A 13,179-nucleotide genomic window follows, 5' to 3' on the forward strand; every position below is an offset into this window, starting at 1 on the left:
TGCCCTGAAACACAACACTTCCACCTTTGTGTGTCCTGCACACTTTCCTGTGGGTGCAGCCCTAACCTAGAACCATGCGTGGAATTCTGGGAGATGTAGTTCCATATTAGCTAAAGAGACTTCACCACCACCACTTCTATGAATTAAATTATCCTGCTATCCTCCCAATAACCTCATAATCACTGTGCTAGCCAAGAGGTTGGCAGGTTGGCTGTGTTTTGGAGATATTTAGGAAAGCTTAGAGAGGAGGTGTGTATGTCAGCACAGACAATATTTGATGAAGCAGATTAGTGGAGGCATTCATGGAAGGACACACCGAGGAGGCTGTTGCACAATAACTTTTAAGGAACAAACTTTCCCATAAATGAGGCACATCTTTACCTGAAATTATAACTTCTAAACTAGAGCAGCGCAATCAGAGTAGCCTGAATGTACTTTGTAAAAGAGCTTCTGTTTCACTTAGAGAATAAATTGAACCCTGGGAGAACCTTGATTGATTTGAGAGACAGAAAGAGGAGAGAGAAGAGAGATGGAGAGAAAGAGAGAGTGAATTTGAGAGTAATATACAGCAGTCCTCATGACCTCAGGGCAACATAGAGCAGATGGTTTTCCCTTGCAGGTTCTTTGCTGCCAAGGGCAAATTCATCTGCCTGATGCACAGTGAGGCCAAACAAACAAAAACATTGGCATTTGGAGCAGAGAAAGGTCTACTTCAGGGGCACGCAAGGAGACCAGGCAGCTTGTGCCCCCCAAACCCCAAACTCCTCGAAGGGCTTCAGCAAAATGTTTTTTTTTTTTATTAGAGTATAGTTAATTTACAATGCTGCGTTAATTTCTGCTGTACAGCAAAGTGATTCAGTTATACATATATATACATTCTTTAAAATATTCTCTTCCATTATGGTTTATCCATTATTAATGAATGTGGAATATAGATCTCTGTTCTATACAGTAGGACCTTGTAGTTTATCCATTCTATATATAAAAGCTTACATCTGCTAACCCCAACCTCCCACTCCATCCCTCTCCCAGTGCTCTCCCTCTTGGCAGTCACCAGTCTGTTCTCTATGTCCATGATTCTGTTTCTGTTTCAGAGCTGGTTCATTTGTATCCTATTTTAGAGTCTACATATAAGTGATATCATATGGTATTTGTCTTTCTCTTTCTGACTTACTTCGCTTAGTATAATAATCTCTAGTTGCCACCATGTTGCTGCAAATGGCATTATTTCATTCCTTTTTATGGCTGAGTAGTATCCCACTGTATATATGTACCACATCTTCTTTATCCATTCATCTGTCAATGGACATTTAGGTTGTCTCCATGTTTTGGCTATTGTGAATAGTACTGCTGTGAACATAGGGGTGCATATATCTTTTTTTTTTAACTGGAGTATAATTGCTTTACAATGTTGTGTTAGTTTCTGCTGTACAGGGAAGTGAATCAGCTATATGTATATACATACATCCCCTCCCTCTTGGGCCTCCCGCCCACCTCACCCCCCAATCCCACCCATCTAGGTCATCACAGAGCACTGAGCTCAGTTTCCTTTTCTTCACAGCATGTTCCCACTAGCTATCTATCTTACGTATGGTAGTGTATATACATCAATCCTAATCTCCCAATTTGTCCCACCCTCCCCTTCCCCACTCAGTGTCCACATGTCCATTCTCTGTGTCTACATCTCTATTCCTGTTTTGCAAATATATTCATCTGTACCATTTTTCTAGATTCCACAAATATGCATTAATATACAATATTTGTTTTTCTCTTTCTGGCTTACCTCACTCTGTATGACAGATTCTAGGTCCATCCACATCTACAAATGATCCAATTCCATTCCTTTTTATGACTGAAAAATATTCCATTCTATATATCTACCACATCCTTATCCATTCATCTGTTGATGGGCATTTAGGTTGATTCCATGTCCTGGCTATTGTAAATAGTGCTGCAATGAACATTGTGGCACATGTGTCTTTTTGAATTAGGATTTTCTCATGGTATGTGCCCAGTGGTGGGATTGCTGGGTCATATGGTAGTTCTATTTTTAGTTTTTTAAGGAACCTCCATACTGTTCTCCATAGTGGCTGTATCACTTTACATTCCCACCAACACTGCAGGAGGGTTCCCTTTTCTCCACACCCTCTCCAGCATTTATTGTTTCTAGATGTTTTGATGATGGCCATTCTGACCGGTGTGAGGCGATACCTCATTGTGGCTTTGACTTGCATTTCTCTAGTAATTAGTGATGTTGAGCATCCTTTCATGTGCCACTTGTCCATCTGTATGTCCTCCTTGAAGAGATATCTGCTTAGGTCTTCCACCCATTTTTGGATTGGGTTGTTTGTTTTATATTGAGCTCCATGAGCTGTTTGTATATTTTGGAGATTAATCCTTTGTCTGTTACTTCATTTGCAAATATTTTCTCCCATTCTGAGGGTTGTCTTTTCATCTTGTTTGTGGTTTCCTTTGCTGTGCAAAAGCTTTTAAGTTTAATTAGGCCCCATTTGTTTATTTTTGTTTTTATTTTCATTACTCTAGGAGGTGGGTCAAAAAAGATCTTGGTGTGTTATGTCAAAGAGTGTTTTTCCTATGTTTTCCTCTAAGAGTTTTATAGTGTCTGGTCTTACATTCAGGTCTTTAATCCAGTTTGAGCTTATTTTTGTGCATGGTGTTAAATAGTGTCCTGACTTCATTGAATTACAGTTTTGTCTGGATAACTGCCCAGCAGTGAGATTGCTGGATCATATGGTAATTCTATTTTTAGTTTTTTGAGGAAGCTCCATACTGTTTTCCACAGTGGTTGCACCAATTTACATTTCCACCAACAGTGTAGGGAGGGTTCCCTTTTCTCCATACCCTCTCCAGCATTTGTTATTTGTAGACAGCAAAGCATTTTTAAAGGCAAGGTGAGAGAGGGACGTGGTTGGTTGTTGTAAACTTCTTGGTGTAGGAATCCTTTGTTCTTGGAGCTGTCCACATAGGTCAGGTCATCATGTTCCTGTAAAGCTCCAATAAGACAAGTGTTATTCTCTATTCTGCAACTTTTTATCTCTATATGAATAGAAAAGTGTTACACCCTTAAAGGTCAGAGCCTTGAGAATGGGCTATCCTGTATATTTCAGGCTACAGGCAGCAATCTTGACTTGAAGCAAAAGTAATAGAATATCAAGGTTAAAGTAAAAGAAACAGATCTAATATCAAGTCAGATTTATTCTTCCTTATTACATCTCGAGGATATCAACTGCAAGGCAATTACTAAACATAACTTTTGGCCAGTCTTCCCCTTGGCAATTCATTTGGGTGCACTTTGATTGGGACATCCTTTCCCCCTCTCCTTTAATAAAACTAACATGCACAGTCCCCAATTTTCTTATCTGTCTGTAGGCATAACAAAACTTGTAAGGCTTCCCTGGACCACTTGCCAACAGAAAAGAAAACCCAGGCATGGGACTGGTGGATTTGCAGGTTTGCACATGGGGCTCAATCCAGAGGCAACTTCACCAAGAGTAGAAAAATAGAGGATGGCCCCGTGTGCAGACCTGCAAATCCACAATGGAATATGACTCAGCCATAAAAATGAATGAAATTGAGCTACTTGTAGTTAGGCAGATGGATCTAGAGTCTGTCATACAGAGTGAAGTAAGTCAGAAAGAGAAAAAAAATACCGGATGCTAATGCATATATATGGAATCCTAAAAAAATGGTACTGATGAACCCAGTGGCAAGGGAATAATAAAGATGCAGATGTACAGAATGGACTTGAGGACACGGGGGGTGGGGGGGACGGGGAAGCTGGGACAAAGTGAGAGAGTAGCATTGACATATATACACTACCAAATATAAAATGGATAGCTAGTGGGAAGTTGTTGCATATCATAGGGAGAACAACTTGATGATGGGTGATGACTTAGAGCGGTGGGATGGGGGGGTGGGAGGGAGGCTCAAGAGGGAGGGGATATGAGGATATATGTATAAATACAGCTGATTCACTTTGTTGTACAGCAGAAACTGGCACAACAGTGTAAAGCAATTATACTCCAATCAAGACCTGAAAAAAAAAATTTCTCAGCAGATGTTAATATAAGTCTCAAGGGGAAAAAAAGAAAAATGGAGGATCATATTAGCTTTATTTTGCTTTCTTGTCAAGTGGGTACAACAAAATGGGGCTGAAGTCAGTGACCCCGTGACCGTCTAGGGAATGAAGAGTGTCACGTGGTGCTGTGCCCTGTTGGGAGCATGGAGAGGCATTGGGTTTGCTGTGGCCTTTGAGGAAGTTTGTCTCAGTCTGTGAATCAGGCAAAGTCTGCTCACTGAGTCGGAGGTTGAGGAGCTCATATCCAGTGACACAAGTGCTTACGTGTTCCTGTCATTTCTGCAGTGCGCGTGTGTTTGGTTTTTTGAGGTGGTGTGCTTCATTACTCAAGTTCTTTCTGATATTAGAGCATAGTTTTTTTTTTTGGTAAAAAATACATAACATTACATTTATCATGGTAATCATTTCTAAGTGTACAGTTCATTACTGTTTAGCATAATCACATAGCTGTGCAACAGATGTCTAGAACGTTTTTTTTCTTGCAATGTAAGTCTTTGGAACTTGAGCCGGATTATTTGGATCCTATAACACAGAGTTAAAAATGTATGAGCTTTTATTTCTGTTAATGTTTTGACAATGAGAGCAAATTCACATGTGTGTGAAGGGGACAGGAGTTAGAAACACCACAGCAGCTCAGCTTAACCATCGCCACTGGATTGCCACCTTGTGGCAGGTGCTGTTCTGGGGTATACGCAACCTCAACAATATGGACAGGAGCACAGGGCCAGTACATGCCCAGTAATTCTCCCCAGGGCATGCCCTGTGTATTATGGGTCTCCTGACACACAGAACCAATAGGATGTATATGTGTATATAAAGATACTTATGGTAAGGAATTGACTCACACGATTTTGGAGGCTGGAAAGTCCCAAGATCTATAGTCAGCAAGCTGCAGACCCAGATGAGCTGATGTTTCAGTTTGATTCTGAAGGCAGGAAACAACTGATATCTCAGCTCACAGCAGGACAAGGTCCCTCTTACTTGGTCTTTTCTGTTCATTATTATTGAAGTATAGTTGATTTACAATATTGCATTAATTTCTGGTATACAACATAGTGATTCAACATTTTTATAGATTATATTCCATTTAAAGTGATTATAAAATACTGGCTACATTCCCTGTGCTGTACCTTCTCTTTTTGCAGCTTATTTAGTAGCAGTTTGTGCCTCTTTATCCCTTTCCCTCTCCTGCCCCTCCCCCTGCCCTCTCCCTACTCATAACCACTAGTTTATTCTCTACATCTGTGAATCTGCTTCTCTTTTGTTATAGTCCTTCATTTGTTTTACTTTTTAGATACCACTTACAAGTGATAATATACAGCTTTTGTCTTTGTCTGACTTATTTTGCTTAGCATAATACCCTCCAGGTTTATCCATGTAGTTACAAATGCCATTATTTCATTCTTTTTTAATGGCCAAGTAGTATTCCTGTGTGTGTGTGTGTGTGTGTGTGTGTGTCTATCACATCTTCTTTATCCGTTCATCTGTTGATGGACACTTAGGTTGTTTCTATGTCTTGGCTATTGTGAATAGTGCTGCTGTGAGCATAGGGGTGCATGCATGTTTTTGCATTAGAGTTTTGTCCATCTATATGCCCAGGAGTGGGATTGCAGGATCATATGGTAATTCTTAGTTTCTTGAGGAACCTCCATACTTTTCCATCAATTTACATCCCGACCAGCAGTTCATGAGGGTTCCCTTTTTTCCATATCCTTTCCAACACATGTTATTTGTGGTACTTTTTGTTTACTTGATCTTTCTATTTGGTTGTTCCATGGATTGGAAGAGGCCCACATAGAAAGAGAGCATCCATCTGCTTTACTCCTTACCAATTCACATGCTGATCTCATCCAGAAACAACCTTATGAACAACTCTGAATAATGACACCAAATGTCTGGGCCCACTCAGATGGACACATAAAATTAATTATCACTTTGCGGTTATCACTGAGGGTTTCCTAGATGATTTTGGGGCTGTGGATAAATTTAACAGCTGTGTGACCTTAGACAAGCTATTTAACCTCTTTGTGTCTCAGTTTCCTCATCGTAAAAATGATAATCATTCCTCAGTCATTGGGCTGTCTTAAGGAGTAAATAAATCAGTGTTTGTAAAGCACTTAGAAGGGTGCATGGCAAGTTGTGTTAAATGCAGTTTTAACAAATATCCAAAGCTCTGTATTTGTTTTGATATTCAGTACAAAAAATATATAATTGGCATGATTTCAAGGATATTTTTGCTTAGGATGAGGCTAAATAAAAAAACAGTAGGTTGATTTCAAGACAAATATTAAGTAAATACTAGTATAGGAGGTACGTTAAATGGTTAAAAAAATGAGACAGTGGAAAGTGAATGATTAGGTTTTAGAAATATTTTGAATGAAAAAATATAAGGTCATATCTATGACCACAGCCCGGTTTTCTGAGGGATTTCCTGGGACGCAGGGCATTCAGTGCTAAAACCAGGAGAATCCCCAGCAAACCAAGACTTTGGGTCTACCTATATAACTACCATTTGGTATTTATCCCACAGACATTTATACTGAGCACCTGCACCTTTCCAGGCACTGGGGGCTTCCAAAGCGCCTCTAAGGAGTTGGCAGTGGAATGGACCCTTGGTTCTGCTCCTGCTGCTGTCATGTCTGTGACTTTAAGCAGGACTCTTCATCTTCCCTGCATCTGTTTCTTAGTCTGCAAAGGAAGTGGTTGGAATAAATGGTCTCTAAATCCCTTCCAACGCCAGGGTTCTTCAATACGAAGCACACAGTACATCTGTTACTGCTAAAATCTCTACTCCCACTGATGTCCAGGGTGAGAAAAGAACAATGAGCAAAGAATGCATGTGATTCTTTTCTCAGCTCTCAATCCCAGCCTGAGGCAGAGGAGGAAAAGAATGTAATGTAGACTCTTCCCTCTCCTGGGCTCCCAACGAGCCACCACTCTGACACGCTAGGATCCTTTGATAAGATCTCAATAATGTACTCAGGAAATTGCCAGAAGAGAGCCTTCCCAACAGCTGTAGGCAGGTAAGATTCCATAAGAAGCACCTGAAGAGTTTATTAGGGGGAGAGGAGGTGTTTGTGATGCCCAGAAATACAGGGTGATCCAACTGTGGTTGTGTTTGAAAGTGAAAAGGAATCTTTGGTGGTAGGAATAGGACAGGTAATTTATTTAATCAATTAAGAGGCTCTTGTTTGAAGCCTTATTCCTCTTCATCAAATGACCTTTTAGAGTTGGCAGCATTCCAAGTTTCAGGCACATTATGTTACATAAGAGTGTGTCTCCTAGACCATCTGTCTTTTGTGTAAAATTATCGTATAGTTATGTCTTGGAAAAGCTATCTCACACAAACCATTATTTTTTCATATTTTTCCAGAATCAGTTTAATGAAGCAAACGTCTACTGAGTGCCAGCTGTGAGCTCAGTCCTGTGAAGTCAGGAGAAGAGTGAGGCTCTCAGCTGCCGGGAGCCGTGGCTGAGAGAGCATGACGGGAATCCCATCATCACATTGTGCTGATGATGCTATTCATGGAAAACCTCATGATTTTTACCTGGAACCGAGGGTCACTTTCTGTGAGACATGGGAGACAGAAGAGGCTTTGGGTATGGAAAGTCTGGGAGAGTTTCTAGGCTCAGAGAACGTAATTCTCAGGAGTCGGGTCTTTTTGCGTAATGAAATTCTAAGACGTGTGATGCCCAGCTCCTTCCAGGCAGAATTCTCTCTAATTATAGCTCCCCTGAGTCATTGCAGGTGTTTAGAACCGCAACGCTGAGAGAGAGAGAGAGTACAAAAACAAGTCCATTTCAGTGGGGGTATAGCTCAGGGGTAGAGCATTTGACTGCAGATCAAGAGGTCCCTGGTTCAAATCCAGGTCCCCCTGCATATTCTTCATGCTTTAGAAAAATATGTATTGATTTTGACTTTTATCTTCTACAGCTCATGGCTGGTTGAATAATCACTAATGTCCCTTGTGTATATGCCAGGTGGCAGACTATGTTCTTCACGTTAATTACCTACTTCATTTCTCACCAAAATGTTACAAGACACATTATCTCCATTTTGCATGGGAAGTCTGGGACTTGGAAATGCTACAAAGTGCAGGTCTGGGATTTGACCTCAGAGCACGGTTCTCAATGACTTCGTTATACTATATGTACTGCTCTCCTTCTGTTAAAATCTTTCTCACAAAATTCCACTTAGCAATGCTCCCAAGGTGCTAGGACTGTCCATAGAGTTTTAGAACCTTTGGGCTGCAAGGCAAAGCCAGCAACTTAGTGACGGTGTCCACACTTCGCAGTGTCCTGGGGACAGTCAGGGAATAGAGTCCTTGTTCACAGAACACTGCTGTGGATAAACATGAACTGGCCTGAAGTTTAGGGACTGCACTCCTTTCCTGCACTAAAGCTTGAGGACTTCCTATTACCTTTCCACCCCCAGTTCATTCCCTGCAGCTGAGCACCCCACCTTGGATGCCTTCATTCTCAACCCAGGCTGGGGCCAGAGGTCAGGCCTTAGTCTAGGTTTAACTCCTGCCTGAAGCTCAGGCACTGCTGTGCAGTAAGTCCGTTTGAATGACACACACCACTGTGTGCCTGAACTGTGCAGAGTGTGAGCCCAGAAGTGAACAAGACACAGCCCCTGCACTCAGTGTGCTCTCAGTCAGGAAGCAGGCCTATAAATAAGACAGCTGTGAGCTGTACTGAGCTGAGCCAGCTTCAGGAGCACAGAGGAGGCAGTGACTACCTTTGTCCAGAGGAGGGAGGTTACAGGAGGCTTCTCAGGCATGTCAGTGTTTCACAGAAGACGAGTATCTCACCAGAGCGAGGGTGGAGCAGAGGCAGAGCCGAGGGGAGTGGTGGTTGAGTCCCAGGCAGAGAAGACTGCATGGACAGAGGTTGGAGCCCAATGGATGCAGTTGGAGCACAAAATGTGATATCAGGAGTGTCAGAGGAGGCTGAAGCTGAGGAGGCAGATGGGTCAAAATGTAAGAACTCTGTGTTGTGCTAAAAGGCTTGGAGTTTATCACTAAGACCTTTAAAAGGAGTGACCTAGATACACCTGTATTTTGTTTTTGTTTTTGTTTTTGTTTTTTAGCTCTTTATTTGAATATAATTGCTTTACACTGCTGTGCCAGTTTTTGCTGTACACCAAAGTGAGTCGGCTGTATTTATTCGTATATCCCCATATCCCCTCCCTCCTGTAACTCCCTCCCATCCTCCCTATCCCAGCCCTCTAAGTCATCACCCGTTATTCAGTTTATCTACCTGTGTTATGCAACAGCGTCCCACTAGCCATCTATTTTACATTTGGTAGTGTATATATGTTAATGCTACTGTCTCACTTCATCCCAGCTTCCCCTTCACCTCCCACCACATATCCTCAAGTCCGTTCTCTACATCTGCATCTTTATTCTTGCCCTGTCATTGGGTTCATCAGCACCATTTTTTTAGATTCCATATATATGCATTAGCATACGGTATTTGTTTTCCTCTTTCTGGCTTACTTTGCTCTGTATGACAATCCCACTACTGGGCATATACCCTGAGAAAACCATAATCCAAAAAGAAACATGTACCACAATGTTCATTGCAGCACTATTTACAATAGCCAGGACATGGAAGCAACCTAAATGCCCATCCACAGATGAATGGATAAAGAAGATGTGGCACATTTATACAATGGAATATTACTCAGCCATAAGATGGAATGAAATTGAGTTATTTGTAATGAGGTGGATGGACCTAGGGTCTGTTATACACCTGGTTTTTAGAATGACTGTTCTGGAAGCAGTAGGGGATAGATGTGAGGGGTGGAGGCCAGGAGGCCACTTAAGAGGTGGTGGCCCTGTGGTGCAGGGGTGGGGATGGACATAAGTGATGTCAAAGGTACAATCAACAGTACCCGGTGATAAACTGGGACTGGGGAGGAGAGGTTGGAAGAAGCCCAGAGTTGTTTTAAATGTTTTGGCCAAATGATTGACTACACAGTGGTGTCATCAACTAAGACAGGAAGGAGGCTGATCAGATGGTTAAATAGGCAGGCCTGGTACCCAGCTCTGAGCCCATCCTGAAATCCTGGCCCCGCCACCTCCCAGCTGCATGGCCACTCTGTGCCTCTGTTTCCTCAATTGCAAAATCAGTATGCTAACAAAAATACCTGTTTTGTGGGATTTTTTGGTGATGATTCAGCAAGAAGCTATGGCTAGAACTTTTAGTACTGAGCCTGGCACATCACAAGTGTTTAGTAAATATTCTTTATTCGTTTTGTTATTACGACAAAGCAAAATAGGAGATGCAGGTTTAAGCAGCAAGATAGCAAGTGTCATTTGGAGCTTACTGGGTTTGCAATCTGAGGTTTCTGTAGAACCTCAGAGTGGGGAGGCTGGAAAGGGTCGTCTGCGACCCTCAGAGGACTGTGAGCTGGAGCTCTGGGGGCTGTGGGCTCCTTAGCTTCGCAGCAGCTCACAGGCCCCATCAGGGAGAATTTGCTGCAATGCCAGAGATTTCCTTGATGTTCCTTCTCAATCTTGGAGGCACCTAAGATTAAAAGTTCTCAGATTGGAACTCAAAGGACTAGGAACCATGGTGTTCCAAGGTGAGGTCCCTCTGAAAATCTGATGAAATCATGCACAATATACAATACATACATGCATACTATATTTGCCTGTAATTCAGAGTTGAACATGAGCTTCTGCAGTCTAGTTGTGGATACCCAGTTAAGATCCCTTCCATGTCCAATGCTTGATGGCAGCCCATGATATTTACAACATTCACTGATGTGCCCAGAGATTTATGGGCAGTTGCAGGCATATTTAAATGCTGGAGTATTAAACTGAGAACACAGCACTGAGCTTTAGTTTCTGGGAAGAGACTGAACATACATGCTCTGAGAAGAGCAGGAAGTTGTGTGGCTAGAAAGGAATCAGGGATGAATTTAAATCCAGGAGAAATCTCAGCCATAAATGTATTTATGAAGTATGATGTAACTCACAACAGTGGAATAAATACTTGTAGGGGTCATTTTAGTATCAGGGGGGTATAGCTCAGTGGTAGAGCATTTGACTGCAGATCAAGAGGTCCCTGGTTCAAATCCAGGTGCCCCCTGTTTTTTTTTTCTTTTGTTCTTCCTGGCAGCTTCATTAAAAGGCTGGATCTGGGTTGAGGTGAGGAAGGTGTCTAGGGCTCAGCATTTAAGCTGGCAGTCCCTCAGGTTCAAGGAGACACCCTGCCTTATTAATTCCCTCTCATGTTAACCTAACCTGCCTGCACCAGATACACACAAACACCCAAGAGACACATCCATACACACTCCCACACTTGATGTCCCCCAACCACAGACACACTGACAAAAACACACAATGTATGCACTTTCTCACATGTACCTTTTCTCCTGTCCTATGTATTCAAGTCTTATTAACCAGAACTTTCAATCTTCCTTTCTACAAACTTGTAGAGTTACAGAAGAGTTGCAGAGATAATTGTAGAGTTACAGAAGAGTTGCAGAGATAGTATAGAGAGATTCCCCCATACCTTTTACTCAACTTTCCCTAATGGTGACAGCTTACATAACCATGAAACATTTCTGTGAAATAAACATTGGTTCAGCACTATTAACCAGACCATAGACCTCCTTCAGATGTCACCAATTTTTCCACCAGTGTCTTTTCCTGGTCCAGGATTCAATACAGGGTACCACATTGCATTTAGTCATAATGTCTTCTTAGTCTCCATCAACCTCTGACAGCCTTTCCTTGTGTTTTTTTTTTTAATTGAAGTATAGTTGATTTACAATGTTGTGTTAATTTCTAATGCACATCAAAGTGATTCAGATATATATGTATATATATATATATATATATACACACATTCTTCATCACATTATTTTCTATTATGATTTTTCACAAGGTAGTGAATATAGTTCCCTGTGCTATACAGTAGGACCTTGTTGTTTATTCAGAACTAGTCATGTGGCCCCATATTTATTGCAGTGAAGGTTGGGAAAGGTAAGAAAGTGTCTGGGTACTTGGTGAGTATGACTTTTCTTTGCCATAACCCATCTTATTCATTCCAAAATGGGCACTTAGTAGGTAGCAATTCTTTCTGATTCTTCTTGTCAAGTGACTGGCAAGGCCCTTGCCCGCAGTAGGGGCTCAGAAAGTATTTGGTGAATAACAGCTATTGGCTAATTCAGTGAATGAATAAATGAATGAAGAAAGATATACAAAGAAAGTAAATTTCTAAATTATTTGGAAACTAATTTTATTATAAGGCAAGCATTATACTTCTCACATTAAAAAACTATTTATTGCTGCTTTTCTAAACAGTTTCTTAAAAGATTCAACCTTTATTGAAGAAGACAATATTGTATGTGCCCATCACGTAAAATACAGAATAATAATTGTTTTTACCAGTTTGTTTTATTCTGAGAAATAAATTTTACTACTCTGCCTCCCTTTCTAAAACTGTCCACATGACCTTCAGCCACTGTAAAATCAAAACACCTTTATTATATAAAATTTTAAACATATACCAAAGAACACAGGAGGCAATAAAATTTGGTTGGCTCTTCGCCACTGCCTTTTAAACTGTTGTCTTTTTTATATGTGATTGTTTGTACATGTGAGTGTGTTTTATGTGTGAATGTATGTAAATACTTATTAAGCAAAAATGCATCAGGTATATATTAGGCAGCATCTCAGATCCTCTTGGTCTTGAGCATTTTGGAGCCCTTGGCCACCTTTTCTGCCCTGGCTGCCACAGGGGTAACCAAGTATGTAAGTACCCATCAGCTCCACCCAGGCCTGCCCTGCACCCCTCCTGTCCATGCAGGATGCCCCCGCCTCCCTTTCTTGGCTTCCATCTTGCTTTCAAGGTGTGAGAGGTCACGAGACCCACTTGGTGCCCCACATACAGAATTTGGAAGTGTTCAGGAGTGCGTGCACCACAGGGAAAGCTTTCACCAATGAAATGCAGAAGCTGAAGCTGAAATCTCCTCTTCCTTCCTTAGGACACATTGTCTGGGGATGCAGTTGTTCATACAACCTCTCAAGAGACAGCTTCATGAGATCAAGCAATCAGTGCAC

At 41.5% G+C, this 13,179-nt stretch overlaps 2 non-coding genes across 2 annotated transcripts; both read left to right on the forward strand.

Annotated features, from left to right (window-relative positions):
* Positions 1-7,905: 7,905 nt before the first annotated feature.
* Positions 7,906-7,977, forward strand: TRNAC-GCA (transfer RNA cysteine (anticodon GCA)). Its single transcript has one exon. It is a non-coding gene; the product is annotated as a tRNA-Cys (tRNA).
* Positions 7,978-11,128: 3,151 nt separating this feature from the next.
* On the forward strand, positions 11,129-11,200 carry TRNAC-GCA (transfer RNA cysteine (anticodon GCA)). Its single transcript has one exon. It is a non-coding gene; the product is annotated as a tRNA-Cys (tRNA).
* Positions 11,201-13,179: the final 1,979 nt, after the last annotated feature.

The sequence above is a fragment of the Hippopotamus amphibius genome, chromosome 6 (assembly GCF_030028045.1).
Source record: "Hippopotamus amphibius kiboko isolate mHipAmp2 chromosome 6, mHipAmp2.hap2, whole genome shotgun sequence".
NCBI lineage: Eukaryota > Metazoa > Chordata > Mammalia > Artiodactyla > Hippopotamidae > Hippopotamus > Hippopotamus amphibius.